The following is a 20,663-nucleotide window of genomic DNA, read 5'->3' on the forward strand; positions in this document are numbered from 1 at the left end:
ACCAATAATGTGGCATATTCCCTTTATTATGAAATCTCCCTACACTGTACCAAGTGTAGTAAAAATGAAGTACTATGCAACCGTTTACGAGACTAGAGCGACTAGCCCGGTTGAGGTTGTCAAACCCGATAGATCTATCAATAGGATTCGCGCTTACATGTTCTTACAACATGTAAATATTAGTTACCAAGCTATTAGGGAAGATATGCAAGGTGGTACAACTCAACATAGAATATATTTTAAGTACTTGTGTCCATAGCGTAAAACATAAAATGCATGTATTCTCATCCCAAAATATTATTAAAGTTTAAAAATGGGACTATATACTCACGGTAGTAAAAGTATATTAATAATAAGTTTTCAACTTATTAAAAATATGGCCGTCATCCTTGGATTCACGAACCTATAACAATAATAATGATTCAGATAATAATACGACATATGAATAAACTATAGCAAGTTCATAGAATACTTATATATTAATTTTTAATATTTTCATGTTAGAAGTCCTTTGTTAGTTGTCCTTTGTTAGTAGTCCTTTGTTAGTAGTCCAAATATAGTCCAATAGTCTAATAGTCCAATAGTCCAACAGTCTAATAATCGGTATGTATATATAATCTTAGAATTACCCCACGGCGTATTGTATACGTATTGTTATAGACTCTATCATGACCCATGGTACGTGTATTGTCTTAGAATTAACCCAGACGTATTGTGTACATGGTGTCTTTCGATTTATCCGAACGTATTGTATACGTATTGTCATGGAACGTACCAAGATTATTATATATATACAATCTCGGAATTAACCAAGATTATCATATTTTTTTATACTAATTATAACATGTCCAAATATATATAGGATATAGGAAAAGTTAGCAAGGATATGGTTAATATAGTTTTTATAAGATAAATTTCGTCCATATAAAGTTAATTTTAGCAGATTTTGTTTTGCTCTCCAAATATTCATTACAACTCCGTTTAAAGTGAATCAAATGTGTATGGTTTCCTTAAGAAGTTAATTTTTCAAAATCAATTCTAAAAGTTCAGCCTAAGTATTAATTTTTAGAGTTTTACCCTCTTTTTATGCCGGTGGTCAGATTTGGAAGAATCCCGGCATCCACCCGATATATGATTTTTGATAAAATACTTCCACTTTGTATAAAATAATGAAAAATTTACTGAAATTATTATTTACATATATTAACATATTTCCAAAGTCTTAGCCTCAAACTCAAAGTCTAAGATAGGTTTTTAATTCCCAGCCCAAAACAGCCCGCTTTTTACCGAATGGAGATTAAACGATATATGTTAAGTTTCAAGGTGTTCTTCATATGTAAAAGCTATAAGTTCTTATATTAACTTAATATAACATCATAATACATGTAAATAAGTGTTATTAGAGTAAAGTTAGAAAGATTAGATTAGTTTTTCAAACAAGTTTAGAATCAACTATACTATGTTCTAGTTTATAAACTCTTATATAGATAGCTATAAACATATGTATTGAACAAGAGTTGAAGTAGAGTTTTTACCTCAAGTTTAGAATGTAAAGTTGCTAGAAAGAAGTAGTAGAACAAAAAAAATGAGAGAGTTCTTGCAAGTGTGTGTGAAAATTGTAAGTAAAATTTGGAAAATGAATGTGTAAAAATGAGTTAGAAATGGTGCTTATTTATAGGCTCATAAATTTGGTTTTTAGTGAAAAATATCTAAGATAAGTTAAAAACCATTAGGTCATGCATGACATAATACATCAATAATTGTAGATTACTATTCATATATACCAATAGTAAATACTTCTAGAAGCTGTGTATAATACGCGTATAAAGATCGTATAAATACGTAATTGTAGATTTCTATTGATATATACCAATAGTAAATACTTTTAGAAGCTGCGTATAATACGCGTATAAATACTGTATAAATACTATATAAATACTGTATAAATAGCTTATAAATACCGTATAAATACCGTATAAATATGAGTAGAATTCTTGAGAAAAATGAACGAAAATATGAATATAGCTATCCCTTATCTGTATTTGTATATTATTAAGTGTATTCAATACTTTTAAAGATGTATTTATACTCATAATACATTATATGTAAATACATTTTAACATAAGTTAATTACGTCGTTTAAAAAGTAACATATATATTGTCTGAAAACTCTTTAAATTAATAGTATGAAAATGTATATATAATACCTTGTTAATATACTTAATGAGATATTTAATTATCATATTTTCAAGTTATATATATATATATATATATATATATATATATATATATATATATATATATATATATATATATATATATATATATATATATATATATATAATTAATACAAGTTATGACGTTCGTGAATCGTAGGAATAAAAGGGTAGTCAAATGCTTATATAAAATCTTTCCAGAGGTTCAAGACTTATTAAAATTCATTGTTTATCAAGTCAGAAATATTAAATCATCTAAATAGTATAATCAAGTAGTCGGAAAAATCCGGGTCATCACAGCACCTACCCGTTAAAGAAATTTCATCCCGAAATTTGAAGTAGTACCTATTCAATGGGCGGTGTTTGTAAACAGATGTGGATACTTCTGTTTCATCTGGTCCTCTCTTTCCCAAGTGAACTCGGGACCTCTTCGAGCATTCCAACGAACCTTAACTATAGTTATGTTGCTTTGCTTGATCTTTTTGACTTCACGGTCCATGATTTCGACAGGTTCTTCTATAAAATGCAGTTTCTCGTCGATTTGGATTTCTTCAAGAGGAACAGTGAGGTCTTCTTTTGCAAGGCATTTCCTTAGGTTTGAGACGTGAAAGGTATTGTGTACTCCAGCAAGTTGTTGTGGTAGCTTAAGTCTATAAGCCACTGGTCCAATACGTTTGATGATCTTCAATGGTCCTACGTAGCTTGGGTTCAGTTTACCCCTCTTACAGCATATCACACCTTTCCAAGGTGACACCTTTAACATAACCATGTCATCAACCTGAAATTCCAATGGCTTCCTTCGAACATCGGCATAGCTCTTTTGACGACTTTGGGCGGTCTTTAATCTCTCCTTGATTTGCACAATCTTTTCTGTAGTCTCCTGTATGATCTCGGGACCAGTTAGTTGTCGGTATCCTACTTCATTCCAACAGATGGGGGATCTACACTTTCTTCCATAAAGTGCTTCAAATGGTGCAGCTTTAATACTCGTATGGTAACTGTTATTATACGAGAATTCTGCTAATGGTAGATATTTATCCCATCCGCTTCTGAAATCGACCACACATACTCTAAGCATGTCTTCAAGAGTCTGTATGGTCCTTTCACTTTGTCCATCGGTTTGCGGATGATATGTGGTGCTTATATCTAAACGAGTTCCTAGGGCCTCCTGTAGTGATTTCCAGAACCTTGATGTAAACCTACTGTCACAGTCGGATATAATGGAGATAGGTACTCCATGTCTAGAAACAACTTCTTTTAAGTATAGTCGTGCCAATTTCTCCATCCCATCCTTCTCCTTCATAGGTAGGAAATGTGCGGACTTGGTGAGACGATTGACAATTACCCAAATGGTGTCATAACCCCATGTAGTCGTTGGTAGCTTCGTGATAAAATCCATTGTAATACATTCCCACTTCCATTCTGGGATTTCTGGTTGTTGAAGCAGACCAGACGGTTTCTGATGTTCCGCCTTGACTTTGGAGCAAGTCAAACATTCTCCGATGTACGTTGTAATATCAGCTTTCAAATTTGACCACCAAAAGTGTGCCTTAAGATCTTGATACATCTTTCCTACTCCGGGATGTATCGAGTATCTTGTTTTATGTGCTTCGTCTAGTACCGATTTCCTTAAGCCTTTAAACTTCGGTACCAAATGCGTCCAGCAAAATATCGGGTTCCGTCTTCCGGTGTAACAAGCTACTTATCAAACCCTTTAAGCATCTCATTTCCAATGTTTTCTTCAGAAAGAGCTCCTTATTGAGCCTCCTTAATTTGGGTGGTGAGGTTCATACGAATCTTCATATTCATTGCTCGTACTCGAATTGGCTCTCTTTCCTTCCTGCTTAAAGCATCTGCTACTAAATTTGCTTTCCCGGGATGATAAAGAATTTCACAATCATAGTCGTTTATCAGCTCAATCCACCTACGTTGCCTCATGTTCAGTTGTTTTTGGTTGAAGATATGTTGAAGGCTTTTATGATCGGTATACACAGTACATTTAACCCCGTACAAGTAGTGTCTCCAAATCTTTAATGCAAACACCACTGCTCCCAATTCTAGATCATGAGTAGTATAATTTTGTTCATGAATCTTTAGTTGTCGGGATGCATATGCAATAACCTTCTTTCATTGCATGAGGACACAACCAAAACCTTGTCGCGAAGCGTCACAATAAATTACAAAATCATCGCTTCCTTCAGGTAACGATAGAATAGGCGATGTAGTCAACTTCTTCTTCAATAATTGAAGTGCGGCTTCCTGCTCAGAAGTCCATTCGTACTTCTTCCCTTTGTGTGTTAATGCTGTCAATGGTTTGGCTATCCGGGAAAAATCTTGAATAAACCTTCTGTAATAGTCAGCAAGACCTAAAAATTGGCGTATTTACGTTGGAGTCTTTGGGATCTCCCACTTTTCAATAGCTTCAATCTTGGGTGGATCGACCTGAATTCCTTCACTTATGACATTATGACCAAGGAACTGTACTTCCTTCAGCCAAAAGGCGCACTTGGAAAACTTTACGTATAACTGTTCTTTCTTTAATAGTTCCAGCACCAACCTTAAATGTTGTTCATGTTCTGTTTCATTCTTAGAATAAATAAGAATGTCATCAATAAAGATGATAACAAACGTATCTAAGTACGAACTGAATACCCTATTCATGAGGTCCATGAATACAGCTGGTGCGTTGGTCAACCCGAACGGCATGACCAAAAATTCATAATGACCGTAGCGTGTCCGAAATGCGGTTTTTGGAATATCTTCATCTTTAACTTGCAACTGATGATAACCCGATCTTAGATCGATCTTGGAGTAAACACGTGATACTTGCAGCTGATCAAACAAGCCGTCAATTCTCGGTAATGGGTACCGATTCTTGATAGTTACTTGTTTAGTTCACGGTAATCTATACACATGCGGAAGGATCCATCTTTCTTCTTAATGAATAAAATCGGAGCACCCCACTGTGAAGTGCTCGGTCGAATGAATCCACGGTCCAGTAGTTCTTTTAACTGGCTTTGTAACTCTTTCATCTCAGACGGTGCAAGTCTGTATAGAGCACGAGCCACTAGTGCAGCTCCTGGTACTAGATCAATTTGAAATTCTACAGATGTAAATGGAGGTAATCTCGGTAACTCTTCCGGAAAGACTTCAGGAAAATCTCTTGCCACAGGCACATCATTGATGATCTTCTCTTTCTCCTTCATTTTGACTTTATTAACATGTGCTAAGATAGCATAGCACCCTTTATTCAAGCACTTTTGGGCTTGCAAACAGCTAATGAGTTTTAGCTTTGAGTTACCCTTCTCTCCATAAATCATTACTGGCGTTTTATTCTTACGAGGAATGCGAATTGCCTTCTTGGCACACACAACTTCAGCTCCTATTTTAGACATCCAGTCCATGCCGACTATTACATCAAAACTTCCTAATTCTACGGGTATCAAATCAATTTTAAACGTTTCTCCAGCTAAATTTATTTTACAATCACGGCAAATTTTATCGGCATTAATTAGTTTACCATTAGCTAACTCAATCATGTACTTAGCATCTAGAGGTAATGATGAACAATTTAATTTAGCGTAAAAGTCTCTACACATGTAACTTCTATCGGCACCAGTATCAAATATAATAGATGCTGATAAGTTATTAATGGTAAACGTATCCGTAACAAGCTCCAGGTCTTCATATGCCTCTCTAGCATTAATATTAAACACTCTTCCACGTGCAGGTCCATTATTCTTCTCTGGATTCGGGCACTGGCTCTTAATATGACCCTGTTTCCCACACCCAAAACAAGTAACAGTGGCCATGGCAGTTCTATTTGTATTGGTGGCAGGAATCTTGGTGCGATTTGTATTTGTAACGGGAACCCTACAATCTTCAGCAAGATGACCCCTTCGATCAAAATTGTTGCAAACCACATTACAAAAACCAGAGTGATGTTTGTGGCATCTGTTACATAAGGGATTTCTGAAATGTCCCGTTCTTATTGATTAAAAACGTTCCATATTAATTGATTTCGTTGCGAGGTTTTGACCTCTATATGAGACGTTTTTCAAAGACTGCATTCATTTTTAAACAAACCATAACCTTTATTTCATCAATAAAGGTTTAAAAAGCTTTACGTAGATTATCAAATAATGATAATCTAAAATATTCTGTTTACACACGACCATTACATAATGGTTTACAATACAAATATGTTACAACAAAATAAGTTTCTTGAATGCAGTTTTTACACAATATCATACAAGCATGGACTCCAAATCTTGTCCTTATTTAAGTATGCGACAGCGGAAGCTCTTAATAATCACCTGAGAATAAACATGCTTAAAACGTCAACAAAAATGTTGGTGAGTTATAGGTTTAACCTATATATATCAAATCGTAACAATAGACCACAAGATTTCATATTTCAATACACATCCCATACATAGAGATAAAAAATCATTCATATGGTGAACACCTGGTAACCGACAATAACAAGATGCATATATAAGAATATCCCCATCATTCCGGGACACCCTTCGGATATGATATAAATTTCGAAGTACTAAAGCATCCGGTACTTTGGATGGGGTTTGTTAGGCCCAATAGATCTATCTTTAGGATTCGCGTCAATTAGGGTGTCTGTTCCCTAATTCTTAGATTACCAGACTTAATAAAAAGGGGCATATTCGATTTCGATAATTCAACCATAGAATGTAGTTTCACGTACTTGTGTCTATTTTGTAAATCATTTATAAAACCTGCATGTATTCTCATCCCAAAAATATTAGATTTTAAAAGTGGGACTATAACTCACTTTCACAGATTTTTACTTCGTCGGGAAGTAAGACTTGGCCACTGGTTGATTCACGAACCTATAACAATATATACATATATATCAAAGTATGTTCAAAATATATTTACAACACTTTTAATATATTTTGATGTTTTAAGTTTATTAAGTCAGCTGTCCTCGTTAGTAACCTACAACTAGTTGTCCACAGTTAGATGTACAGAAATAAATCGATAAATATTATCTTGAATCAATCCACGACCCAGTGTATACGTATCTCAGTATTGATCACAACTCAAACTATATATATTTTGGAATCAACCTCAACCCTGTATAGCTAACTCCAACATTCACATATAGAGTGTCTATGGTTGTTCCGAAATATATATAGATGTGTCGACATGATAGGTCGAAACATTGTATACGTGTCTATGGTATCTCAAGATTACATAATATATAATACAAGTTGATTAAGTTATGGTTGGAATAGATTTGTTACCAATTTTCACGTAGCTAAAATGAGAAAAATTATCCAATCTTGTTTTACCCATAACTTCTTCATTTTAAATCCGTTTTGAGTGAATCAAATTGCTATGGTTTCATATTGAACTCTATTTTATGAATCTAAACAAAAAAAGTATAGGTTTCTAGTCGGAAAAATAAGTTACAAGTCGTTTTTGTAAAGGTAGTCATTTCAGTCGAAAGAACGACGTCTAGATGACCATTTTAGAAAACATACTTCCACTTTGAGTTTAACCATAATTTTTGGATATAGTTTCATGTTCATAATAAAAATCATTTTCTCAGAATAACAACTCTTAAATCAAAGTTTATCATAGTTTTTAATTAACTAACCCAAAACAGCCCGCGGTGTTACTACGACGGCGTAAATCCGGTTTTACGGTGTTTTTTCGTGTTTCCAGGTTTTAAATCATTAAGTTAGCATATCATATAGATATAGAACATGTGTTTAGTTGATTTTAAAAGTCAAGTTAGAAGGATTAACTTTTGTTTGCGAACAAGTTTAGAATTAACTAAACTATGTTCTAGTGATTACAAGTTTAAACCTTCGAATAAGATAGCTTTATATGTATGAATTGAATGATGTTATGAACATCATTACTACCTTAAGTTCCTTGGATGAACCTACTGGAAAAGAGAAAAATGGATCTAGCTTCAATGGATCCTTGGATGGCTCAAAGTTCTTGAAGCAAAATCATGACACGAAAACAAGTTCAAGTAAGATCATCACTTGAAATAAGATTGTTATAGTTATAGAAATTGAACCAAAGTTTAAATATGATTATTACCTTGTATTAGAATGATAACCTACTGTAAGAAACAAAGATTTCTTGAGGTTGGATGATCACCTTACAAGATTGGAAGTGAGCTAGCAAACTTGAAAGTATTCTTGATTTTATGAAACTAGAACTTTTGGAATTTATGAAGAACACTTAGAACTTGAAGATAGAACTTGAGAGAGTTTAATTAGATGAAGAAAATTGAAGAATGAAAGTGTTTGTAGGTGTTTTTGGTCGTTGGTGTATGGATTAGATATAAAGGATATGTAATTTTGTTTTCATGTAAATAAGTCATGAATGATTACTCATATTTTTGTAATCTTATGAGATATTTCATGCTAGTTGCCAAATGATGGTTCCCACATGTGTTAGGTGACTCACATGAGCTGCTAAGAGCTGATCATTGGAGTGTATATACCAATAGTACATACATCTAAAAGATGTGTATTGTACGAGTACGAATACGGGTGCATACGAGTAGAATTGTTGATGAAACTGAACGAGAATGTAATTGTAAGCATTTTTGTTAAGTAGAAGTATTTTGATAAGTGTATTGAAGTCTTTCAAAAGTGTATAAATACATATTAAAACACTACATGTATATACATTTTAACTGAGTCGTTAAGTCATCGTTAGTCGTTACATGTAAGTGTTGTTTTGAAACCTTTAGGTTAACGATCTTGTTAAATGTTGTTAACCCAATGTTTATAATATCAAAAGAGATTTTAAATTATTATATTATCATGATATTATGATGTACGAATATCTCTTAATATGATATATATACATTAAATGTCGTTACAACGATAAACGTTACATATATGTCTCGTTTCAAAATCATTAAGTTAGTAGTCTTGTTTTTACATATGTAGTTCATTGTTAATATAATTAATGATATGTTTACTTATCATAATATCATGTTAACTATGTATATAACCATATATATGTCATCATATAGTTTTTTTTTTACAAGTTTTAACGTTCGTGAATCACCGGTCAACTTGGGTGGTCAATTGTCTATATGAAACCTATTTCAATTAATCAAGTCTTAACAAGTTTGATTGCTTAACATGTTGGAAACATTTAATCATGTAAACATCAATCTCAATTAATATATATAAACATGGAAAAGTTCGGGTCACTACAGTACCTACCCGTTAAATAAATTTCGTCCCGAAATTTTAAGCTGTTGAAGGTGTTGACGAATCTTCTGAAAATAGATGCGGGTATTTCTTCTTCATCTGATCTTCACGCTCCCAGGTGAACTCGGGTCCTCTACGAGCATTCCATCGAACCTTAACAATTGGTATCTTGTTTTGCTTAAGTCTTTTAACCTCACGATCCATTATTTCGACGGGTTCTTCGATGAATTGGAGTTTTTCGTTGATTTGGATTTCATCTAACGGAATAGTGAGATCTTCTTTAGCAAAACATTTCTTCAAATTCGAGACGTGGAAAGTGTTATGTACAGCCGCGAGTTGTTGAGGTAACTCAAGTCGGTAAGCTACTGGTCCGACACGATCAACAATCTTGAATGGTCCAATATACCTTGGATTTAATTTCCCTCGTTTACCAAATCGAACAACGCCTTTCCAAGGTGAAACTTTAAGCATGACCATCTCTCCAATTTCAAATTCTATATCTTTTCTTTTAATGTCAGCGTAGCTCTTTTGTCGACTTTGGGCGGTTTTCAACCGTTGTTGAATTTGGATGATCTTCTCGGTAGTTTCTTGTATAATCTCCGGACCCGTAATCTGTCTATCCCCCACCTCACTCTAACAAATCGGAGACCTGCACTTTCTACCATAAAGTGCTTCAAACGGCGCCATCTCAATGCTTGAATGGTAGCTGTTGTTGTAGGAAAATTCTGCTAACGGTAGATGTCGATCCCAACTGTTTCCGAAATCAATAACACATGCTCGTAGCATGTCTTCAAGCGTTTGTATCGTCCTTTCACTCTGCCCATCAGTTTGTGGATGATAGGCAGTACTCATGTCTAGACGAGTTCCTAATGCTTGCTGTAATGTCTGCCAGAATCTTGAAATAAATCTGCCATCCCTATCAGAGATAATAGAGATTGGTATTCCATGTCTGGAGACGACTTCCTTCAAATACAGTCGTGCTAACTTCTCCATCTTGTCATCTTCTCTTATTGGTAGGAAGTGTGCTGATTTGGTGAGACGATCAACTATTACCCAAATAGTATCAAAACCACTTGCAGTCCTTGGCAATTTAGTGATGAAATCCATGGTAATGTTTTCCCATTTCCATTCCGGGATTTCGGGTTGTTGAAGTAGACCTGATGGTTTTTGATGCTCAGCTTTGACCTTAGAACACGTCAAACATTCTCCTACGTATTTAGCAACATCGGCTTTCATACCCGGCCACCAAAAATGTTTCTTGAGATCCTTGTACATCTTCCCCGTTCCAGGATGTATTGAGTATCTGGTTTTATGAGCTTCTCTAAGTACCATTTCTCTCATATCTCCAAATTTTGGTACCCAAATCCTTTCAGCCCTATACCGGGTTCCGTCTTCCCGAATATTAAGATGCTTCTCCGATCCTTTGGGTATTTCATCCTTTAAATTTCCCTCTTTTAAAACTCCTTGTTGCGCCTCCTTTATTTGAGTAGTAATGTTATTATGAATCATTATATTCATAGATTTTACTCGAATGGGTTCTCTATCCTTCCTGCTCAAGGCATCGGCTACCACATTTGCCTTCCCCGGGTGGTAACGAATCTCAAAATCGTAATCATTCAATAATTCAATCCACCTACGCTGCCTCATATTCAGTTGTTTCTGATTAAATATGTGTTGAAGACTTTTGTGGTCGGTATATATAATACTTTTGACCCCATATAAGTAGTGCCTCCAAGTCTTTAATGCAAAAACAACCGCGCCTAATTCCAAATCATGCGTCGTATAATTTTGTTCGTGAATCTTCAATTGTCTAGACGCATAAGCAATCACCTTCGTTCGTTGCATTAATACACAACCGAGACCTTGCTTTGATGCGTCACAATAAATCACAAAATCATCATTCCCTTCAGGCAATGACAATATAGGTGCCGTAGTTAGCTTTTTCTTCAATAACTGAAAGGCTTTCTCTTGTTCATCATTCCATTCAAATTTCTTCCCTTTATGCGTTAATGCAGTCAAGGGTTTTGCTATTCTGGAAAAGTCTTGGATGAACCTTCTGTAGTAACCAGCTAGTCCTAAAAACTGGCGTATGTGTTTCGGAGTTTTCGGGGTTTCCCACTTTTCAACAGTTTCTATCTTTGCCGGATCCACCTTAATACCTTCTTTGTTCACTATGTGACCGAGGAATTGAACTTCTTCCAACCAAAATGCACACTTTGAAAACTTAGCGTACAATTCTTCCTTCCTCAATACTTCTAACACCTTTCTCAAATGTTCACCGTGTTCTTGGTCATTCTTTGAGTAAATAAGTATGTCATCAATGAAAACAATGACAAACTTGTCAAGGTATGGTCCACACACTCGGTTCATAAGGTCCATGAACACAGCTGGTGCATTAGTTAAACCAAACGGCATGACCATAAACTCGTAATGACCGTAACGTGTTCTGAAAGCAGTCTTTGGAATATCATCTTCTTTCACCCGCATTTGATGATACCCGGAACGTAAGTCAATCTTTGAATAAACAGACGAGCCTTGTAGTTGATCAAATAAGTCGTCGATTCTCGGTAGTGGGTAGCGGTTCTTGATGGTAAGTTTGTTCAACTCTCGGTAGTCGATACACAACCTGAATGTACCATCTTTCTTCTTGACAAACAAAACAGGAGCTCCCCACGGTGATGTGCTTGGTCGAATGAAACCACGCTCTAAAAGTTCTTGTAATTGGCTTTGCAGTTCTTTCATCTCGCTGGGTGCGAGTCTGTAAGGAGCACGAGCTATTGGTGCAGCTCCTGGTACAAGATCTATTTGAAATTCAACGGATCGATGTGGGGGTAATCCCGGTAATTCTTTCGGAAATACATCGGGAAATTCTTTTGCAATGGGAACATCATTGATGCTCTTTTCTTCAGTTTGTACTTTCTCGACGTGTGCTAGAACAGCATAGCAACCTTTTCTTATTAGTTTTTGTGCCTTCAAATTACTAATAAGATGTAGCTTTGTGTTGCCCTTTTCTCCGTACACCATTAAGGGTTTTCCTTTTTCTCGTATAATGCGAATTGCATTTTTGTAACAAACGATCTCCGTTTTCACTTCTTTCAACCAGTCCATACCGATTATCACATCAAAACTCCCTAACTCTACTGGTATCAAATCAATCTTAAATGTTTCGCTAACCAGTTTAATTTCTCGATTTCGACATATATTATCTGCTGAAATTAATTTACCATTTGCTAATTCGAGTAAAAATTTACTATCCAAAGGCGTCAATGGACAACTTAATTTAGCACAAAAATCTCTACTCATATAGCTTCTATCCGCACCCGAATCAAATAAAACGTAAGCAGATTTATTGTCAATAAGAAACGTACCCGTAACAAGCTCCGGGTCTTCCTGTGCCTCTACCGCATTAATATTGAAAACTCTTCCACGGCCTTGTCCATTCGTGTTCTCCTGGTTCGGGCAATTTCTAATAATGTGGCCTGGTTTTCCACATTTATAACAAACTACATTGGCATAACTTGCTCCGACACTACTTGCTCCGCCATTACTCGTTCCGACACCATTTGTTCCTTTCGTTCTATTAACCCCTGGTCCGTAGACCTCACACTTCGCCGCGCTATGACCATTTCTTTTACACTTGTTGCAAAATTTGGTGCAGAACCCCGAGTGATTCTTTTCACACCTTTGGCATAGTTGCTTCTGATTGTTGTTGTTGTTGCGGTTATTATTGTTGTTGGGATGATTGTTGTAGTTGCTGTTGTTGTTGTTGTTGTTGTTGGGCCGTTTGTTGTAGTTGCGATTGATGTTGCGATTGTTGGGATAATTGTTGCGATTATTGTTGTAATTGCTGTTGTTGTTGTATTGGTGATTCTTATCACCATTTTCCTCCCACTTTCTTTTGACTTGCTTCACATTGGCCTCTTCAGCAGTCTGTTCTTTAATTCTTTCTTCAATCTGGTTCACTAGTTTGTGAGCCATTCTACATGCATGTTGTATGGAGGCGGGCTCGTGTGAACTTATATCTTCTTGGATTCTTTCCGGTAATCCTTTCACAAACGCGTCGATCTTCTCTTCCTCATCTTCGAATGCTCCCGGACACAATAGGCACAATTCTGTGAATCGTCTTTCGTACGTGGTAATATCAAATCCTTTGGTTCGTAACCCTCTAAGTTCTGTCTTGAGCTTATTGACCTCGGTTCTGGGACGGTACTTCTCGTTCATCAAGTGCTTGAATGCTGACCACGGTAGTGCGTACGCATCATCTTGTCCCACTTGCTCTAGATAGGTATTCCACCATGTTAACGCAGAACCTGTGAAGGTATGCGTAGCGTACTTCACTTTGTCCTCTTCAGTACACTTACTTATGGCAAACACCGATTCAACCTTCTCGGTCCACCGTTTCAATCCGATCGGTCCTTCGGTTCCATCAAATTCCAAAGGTTTGCAGGCAGTGAATTCTTTGTAGGTGCATCCTACACGATTTCCTGTACTGCTAGATCCAAGGTTATTGTTGGTATGTAGCGCAGCCTGTACTGCGGCTATGTTTGAAGCTAGAAAAGTACGGAATTCCTCTTCATTCATATTCACGGTGTGTCGAGTAGTCGGTGCCATTTCCTTCAAAATAGTTAAATGGAACAAGTTAATCATACAGAATATTAAGAGTAGTTAATAGTATTTCGTAGCATAATATGAACTCATTTATAAAAGCTTTTTCTTCATATTAGCGTTTTATAAGTTTAAATTCGGGTAGTACCTACCCGTTAAGTTCATACTTAGTAGCTAATATACAATTCAACTACTACAATTCTATATGAAAAACTGATTATAATAATATTTCGCGTTCAAACTTTTATACAATATTTTACAAACTTACAATACCGCTTATTTTACATAAAGCATGAAATATAGCACACAATAACTTTAATACAAGATAGTTGTGAAGACAATTCTAGCTAGTACACAAGTCGTTCAGCAAAGGCAATAAAGACACGTAATTCATACGTCCAGAAACAAGTCATGCATTCTGGTTTTACTAGGACTACTTCCCATCCTTGGTCTTGTGCAACATAACCGTTATGGCCGTTGATAAGACAGCGTGTTGTAACGTCATCAAAGGGACGAGGGTTACGTAATGTCCAACAGTCCCGTAATAATCTAAAAACCTCATTTCTTACCCCAATTACCGACTCCGTCACTTGTGGAAACGTTTTGTTTAATAGTTGTAGCCCGATGTTCTTGTTCTCACTTTGGTGAGAAGCGAACATTACTAATCCGTAAGCATAACATGCTTCTTTATGTTGCATGTTAGCCGCTTTTTCTAAATCACGAAGTCCAATATTCGGATATATTGAGTCAAAATAATTTCTTAACCCGTTGCGTAAAATAGCATTTGGGTTCCCCGCAATATATGCGTCAAAGTAAACACATCGTAACTTATGGGTTTCCCAATGTGATATCCCCCATCTTTCAAACGAAAGTCTCTTATAAACCAAGACATTCTTGGAACGTTCTTCGAATGTCTTACAAACTGATCTCGCCTTAAATAGTTGTGCCGAAGAATTCTGGCCGACTCTAGACAAGATTTCATCAATCATGTCTCCGGGTAGGTCTCTTAAAATATTGGGTTGTCTATCCATTTTGTGTTTTTAAACTGTAAAATAGACAAGAGTTAGATTCATAAAAAAAAATACTTATTAATACAAGCAATTTTTACATATATCATAAAGCATAAGAACACTATATTCCATATATTACACCACACGAATACAACTATCTTATTCCGACTCGCTCGTTTCTTCTTCTTCGGTTTTGGTTCGTTTTGCCAAGTTTCTAGGGATATATGATGTTCCCCTAATACGAGCCGTCGTTGTCCACATTGGTTTAGAAAAACCTGGTGGTTTAGAGGTTCCCGGGTCATTGTTACAACTTAAGGACTTCGGGGGTTGACGATACATATAAAGTTCATCGGGGTTGGAATTAGATTTCTCTATTTTTATGCCCTTTCCCTTATTATTTTCTTTTGCCTTTTTAAATTCAGTTGGGGTAATTTCTATAACATCATCGGAATTCTCGTCGGAATCCGATTCATCGGAGAATTGGTAATCCTCCCAATATTTTGCTTCCTTGGCGGAAACACCATTGACCATAATTAACTTTGGTCGGTTGGTTGAGGATTTTCTTTTACTTAACCGTTTTATTATTTCCCCCACCGGTTCTATTTCTTCATCCGGTTCCGATTCTTCTTCCGGTTCCGATTCTTCTTCCGGTTCCGACTCTTCTTCCGGTTCCTCTTCGGGAACTTGTGAATCAGTCCACAAATCATTCCAATTTACATTTGACTCTTCATTATTATTAGGTGAGTCAATGGGACTTGTTCTAGAGGTAGACATCTATCACATAATATCAAACACGTTAAGAGATTAATATATCACATAATATTCATATGTTAAAAATATATAGTTTCCAACAAAAATGTTAAGCAATCATTTTTAAAGAAAACACGGTCGAAGTCCAGACTCACTAATGCATCCTAACAAACTCGATAAGACACACTAATGCAAATTTTCTGGTTCTCTAAGACCAACGCTCGGATACCAACTGAAATGTCCCGTTCTTATTGATTAAAAACGTTCCATATTAATTGATTTCGTTGCGAGGTTTTGACCTCTATATGAGACGTTTTTCAAAGACTGCATTCATTTTTAAACAAACCATAACCTTTATTTCATCAATAAAGGTTTAAAAAGCTTTACGTAGATTATCAAATAATGATAATCTAAAATATTCTGTTTACACACGACCATTACATAATGGTTTACAATACAAATATGTTACAACAAAATAAGTTTCTTGAATGCAGTTTTTACACAATATCATACAAGCATGGACTCCAAATCTTGTCCTTATTTAAGTATGCGACAGCGGAAGCTCTTAATAATCACCTGAGAATAAACATGCTTAAAACGTCAACAAAAATGTTGGTGAGTTATAGGTTTAACCTATATATATCAAATCGTAACAATAGACCACAAGATTTCATATTTCAATACACATCCCATACATAGAGATAAAAAATCATTCATATGGTGAACACCTGGTAACCGACAATAACAAGATGCATATATAAGAATATCCCCATCATTCCGGGACACCCTTCGGATATGATATAAATTTCGAAGTACTAAAGCATCCGGTACTTTGGATGGGGTTTGTTAGGCCCAATAGATCTATCTTTAGGATTCGCGTCAATTAGGGTGTCTGTTCCCTAATTCTTAGATTACCAGACTTAATAAAAAGGGGCATATTCGATTTCGATAATTCAACCATAGAATGTAGTTTCACGTACTTGTGTCTATTTTGTAAATCATTTATAAAACCTGCATGTATTCTCATCCCAAAAATATTAGATTTTAAAAGTGGGACTATAACTCACTTTCACAGATTTTTACTTCGTCGGGAAGTAAGACTTGGCCACTGGTTGATTCACGAACCTATAACAATATATACATATATATCAAAGTATGTTCAAAATATATTTACAACACTTTTAATATATTTTGATGTTTTAAGTTTATTAAGTCAGCTGTCCTCGTTAGTAACCTACAACTAGTTGTCCACAGTTAGATGTACAGAAATAAATCGATAAATATTATCTTGAATCAATCCACGACCCAGTGTATACGTATCTCAGTATTGATCACAACTCAAACTATATATATTTTGGAATCAACCTCAACCCTGTATAGCTAACTCCAACATTCACATATAGAGTGTCTATGGTTGTTCCGAAATATATATAGATGTGTCGACATGATAGGTCGAAACATTGTATACGTGTCTATGGTATCTCAAGATTACATAATATATAATACAAGTTGATTAAGTTATGGTTGGAATAGATTTGTTACCAATTTTCACGTAGCTAAAATGAGAAAAATTATCCAATCTTGTTTTACCCATAACTTCTTCATTTTAAATCCGTTTTGAGTGAATCAAATTGCTATGGTTTCATATTGAACTCTATTTTATGAATCTAAACAAAAAAAGTATAGGTTTCTAGTCGGAAAAATAAGTTACAAGTCGTTTTTGTAAAGGTAGTCATTTCAGTCGAAAGAACGACGTCTAGATGACCATTTTAGAAAACATACTTCCACTTTGAGTTTAACCATAATTTTTGGATATAGTTTCATGTTCATAATAAAAATCATTTTCTCAGAATAACAACTCTTAAATCAAAGTTTATCATAGTTTTTAATTAACTAACCCAAAACAGCCCGCGGTGTTACTACGACGGCGTAAATCCGGTTTTACGGTGTTTTTTCGTGTTTCCAGGTTTTAAATCATTAAGTTAGCATATCATATAGATATAGAACATGTGTTTAGTTGATTTTAAAAGTCAAGTTAGAAGGATTAACTTTTGTTTGCGAACAAGTTTAGAATTAACTAAACTATGTTCTAGTGATTACAAGTTTAAACCTTCGAATAAGATAGCTTTATATGTATGAATCGAATGATGTTATGAACATCATTACTACCTTAAGTTCCTTGGATGAACCTACTGGAAAAGAGAAAAATGGATCTAGCTTCAATGGATCCTTGGATGGCTCAAAGTTCTTGAAGCAAAATCATGACACGAAAACAAGTTCAAGTAAGATCATCACTTGAAATAAGATTGTTATAGTTATAGAAATTGAACCAAAGTTTGAATATGATTATTACCTTGTATTAGAATGATAACCTACTGTAAGAAACAAAGATTTCTTGAGGTTGGATGATCACCTTACAAGATTGGAAGTGAGCTAGCAAACTTGAAAGTATTCTTGATTTTATGAAACTAGAACTTTTGGAATTTATGAAGAACACTTAGAACTTGAAGATAGAACTTGAGAGAGTTTAATTAGATGAAGAAAATTGAAGAATGAAAGTGTTTGTAGGTGTTTTTGGTCGTTGGTGTATGGATTAGATATAAAGGATATGTAATTTTGTTTTCATGTAAATAAGTCATGAATGATTACTCATATTTTTGTAATCTTATGAGATATTTCATGCTAGTTGCCAAATGATGGTTCCCACATGTGTTAGGTGACTCACATGGGCTGCTAAGAGCTGATCATTGGAGTGTATATACCAATAGTACATACATCTAAAAGCTGTGTATTGTACGAGTACGAATAAGGGTGCATACGAGTAGAATTGTTGATGAAACTGAACGAGAATGTAATTGTAAGCATTTTTGTTAAGTAGAAGTATTTTGATAAGTGTATTGAAGTCTTTTAAAAGTGTATAAATACATATTAAAACACTACATGTATATACATTTTAACTGAGTCGTTAAGTCATCGTTAGTCGTTACATGTAAGTGTTGTTTTGAAACCTTTAGGTTAACGATCTTGTTAAATGTTGTTAACCCAATGTTTATAATATCAAAAGAGATTTTAAATTATTATATTATCATGATATTATGATGTACGAATATCTCTTAATATGATATATATACATTAAATGTCGTTACAACGATAAACGTTACATATATGTCTCGTTTCAAAATCATTAAGTTAGTAGTCTTGTTTTTACATATGTAGTTCATTGTTAATATAATTAATGATATGTTTACTTATCATAATATCATGTTAACTATATATATAACCATATATATGTCATCATATAGTTTTTTTTTTACAAGTTTTAACGTTCGTGAATCACCGGTCAACTTGGGTGGTCAATTGTCTATATGAAACCTATTTCAATTAATCAAGTCTTAACAAGTTTGATTGCTTAACATGTTGGAAACATTTAATCATGTAAACATCAATCTCAATTAATATATATAAACATGGAAAAGTTCGGGTCACTACAATTTCGTCCTTTGTAACCCGAGCTTGAACCACTACTCGCACCTTGCGTAGTTTCCTGTTTCTTGAGAGATTGTTGTTGGTTACCTCGATCACGGTTTCCATCCCACTTTCTTTTGTTATTCGATACCTTGACATCGGTATTTGATGCGTTCTTATCCAGAATAATCTGATCCATTATCTCGTTTGCCATGGTGATAGCTTCATGAATTGTCTTAGGTTTGGATGATGTAACATTGGCCTTGATGTTTTTCGGTAGGCCATCCTTGTACAATTCAATCTTTCGCTCTTCAGTTGGTACCAATTCAGGACATAACAAGGCTAATTCCATGAATCGCCTATTATAGTTGGTAATTTCCGTGCTGACAACTTTCAGATTACGTAACTCGGCTTCCATCTTCCTAACCTCATTCCTTGGGCAGTATTTGCTGATTAGCATATTTTTCAAATCCTCCCAAGGAGTATCATATGCTACATCGCCCCCTACAGCTTTTACATAGTTTTTCCATCATGTAAGTGCACCATCTTGTAATGTGCATGAAGCATACTTTGTCCTATCCCCTTCCGCACAACCACTAATTTTAAATACGGACTCGAGCTTTTCGAACCATCGGGTTAAACCGACTGGTCCTTCTGTTCCGCTGAATGATGAAGGTTTGCAACCTTGAAATGCAGTGACCCGAACTTTTCCATGTTTATATATATTAATTGAGATTGATATTTACATGATTAAATGTTTCCAACATGTTAAGCAATCAAATTTGTTAAGACTTGATTAATTGAAATTTGTTTCATATAGACAATTGACCACCCAAGTTGACCGGTGATTCACGAACGTTAAAACTTGTAAAAACTATATGATGACATATATATGGATATACATATAGTTAACATGATACTATGATAAGTAAACATATCATTAAGTATATTAACAATGAACCACATATGTAAAAACAAGACTACTAACTTAATGATTTTTAAACGAGACATATATGTAACGATTATCGTTGTAAAGACATTTAATGTATATATATCATATTAAGAGATATTCATACATGATAATATCATGATAATATAATAATTTAAAATCTCATTTGATATTATAAACATTGGGTTAACAACATTTAACAAGATCGTTAACCTAAAGGTTTCAAAACAACACTTACATGTAACGACTAACGATGACTTAACGACTCAGTTAAAATGTATATACATGTAGTGTTTTAATATGTATTTATACACTTTTGAAAGAATTCATACACTTATCAAAATACTTCTACTTAACAAAAATGCTTACAATTACATCCTCGTTCAGTTTCATCAACAATTCTACTCGTATGCACCCGTATTCGTACTCGTACAATACACAG

Source organism: Rutidosis leptorrhynchoides, chromosome 11 (assembly GCF_046630445.1).
Source record: "Rutidosis leptorrhynchoides isolate AG116_Rl617_1_P2 chromosome 11, CSIRO_AGI_Rlap_v1, whole genome shotgun sequence".
NCBI classification, from domain to species: domain Eukaryota; kingdom Viridiplantae; phylum Streptophyta; class Magnoliopsida; order Asterales; family Asteraceae; genus Rutidosis; species Rutidosis leptorrhynchoides.